The following is a 1,825-nucleotide window of genomic DNA, read 5'->3' on the forward strand; positions in this document are numbered from 1 at the left end:
AATTATTAACATCTTTTCATATGATTTCAACTCAAAATCAATGATTTTCATGGGAAAAATTGGGTATTTTGGGTAGAACCTAGGTTTTTCAAAAATTGGGAATTTGGACATCGATTTGAGGTCCGATTTCAAAATAAATTATATATTTGGGTTCGTGGGGGATGGGTAATCGGGTTGTGGTTCGAACCTCGGGTTTTGACCATGTAAACCGAGGGCGGTTTTTGACTTTTTGGGTAAAACTTTGGAAAACTCATTTTCATACATTGGAGTTGATTCATTTAGCTTTTATTGATGTAATTAAGTAACTTGTGGCTAGATACGAGCGAGTTGGTGGTGGAATCAAGGGCTAAAGCGATATTTGAGATGTGAATTGTGTTCGTGGCATCGAGGTAAGTGTTTGGTCTAACCTTAGCTTGAGGGATTAGGAGTCGAGTCCTATTTGCTATGTGGTATTTGTCGAGTACGACGCATAGGCATGGTGACGAATATCTATACGTTGGTGTCAAGCATGCCTGTGAGTCTTATATTGTGATTATTAGGGCTTCATTGTATTATTAATGCGTTGATGATGATTTCTATTGTTGGACAAAGTTTGTGTAAGTATTGTAACATTTGAACATTGAGGAGCGTTGGCTCAAGTTTTACAATAAAATGTGAAAGTATAAGTGAAATTGAACCTTTTAGAGCATTGGCTCAAGTTGTGAGGTGAGTTGAGAAGTAAAAGTGAAAAAGGAGGAGAGAATCATTATATTATCTCCCTTGCCAGGAATTTGTTGTTTTTTTGATGTTATCTCCCTAGCCGGGATGTTGATGCTTCTTTTGATGTTATCTCCCTTGCCAGGAATTATGTTGATTGTTGAACTATTGTTCCCTTGCGGGATCCTTATTGTAATTTCATTTATTCCTTTTCTCTATTATTTGTGATTGTTGTTTGGGTGAGGAAGAGTGTTAAAGCACGAAGGGTGATGCCGTTTATTGTTTTGGGGAGAGAGTGTTAAAGCACGAAGGGTGATGTCGTGTATGATTTGTGAGTAAAGAGTGTAAAGCATGAAGGGTGATGTCATGCCGAACGATGTACTACTTTGTGCCGATTATATTGATTATTTGGTGAGGACGAGAGTAAAAGCACGAAGGATGATGTCGTGAACATTTTCATTACTTGATTGCTTTGGTGAGGACGAGAATAAACGCATGAAGGGTGATGTCGTGCATATTTTTATTACTTGATTGCTTTGGCGAGGACGAGAGTAAAAGCGTGAAGGGTGGTGCCGTGCACTTACTGATTTTTGATTCTTTGTTGATATCTGAGATATGTTGTTTCTTTCAATTACCTATTGTCTTTCCATTCTAAATTGATAGTTTCCCCACAACATGTTACCCCTCCCATACTTAACTGTATATTACTGTTCTTCTTTCCGCTTTATATAGTTAAATTGCACAGGTTTACTTGGTAGTCTGGTCCTAGCCTCGTCACTACTTCGCCGAGGTTAGGCTAGGTACTTACCAGCACATGGAGTCGGTTATGCTGATACTACACTCTGCACTGTGTGTAGATCCCAGAGCAGCAGCTTTTGGACCGTACATTGGGTGGCTGCCTTCAGTCCACGTGGAGATCCAAGGTAGTCCTACAGGCGTCCGCAGGCCCTGGCATCTCCCTCTATCCCTTTACTCTTGTTTCATTTCTTTGGTTCAGAATTAGTGTATCTTTTATCTTTCAGACTTTGTATGTAGTATTGTTAGATCGTCTGTGAAAATGTGACACCAGTTCTGGGTGGTAGAGGTTCAAACAATTGTATTGGATTCATGTTCAGATAGTTTATTGTTT

This window comes from Nicotiana sylvestris, chromosome 4, assembly GCF_000393655.2.
Source record: "Nicotiana sylvestris chromosome 4, ASM39365v2, whole genome shotgun sequence".
NCBI classification, from domain to species: Eukaryota; Viridiplantae; Streptophyta; class Magnoliopsida; order Solanales; family Solanaceae; genus Nicotiana; species Nicotiana sylvestris.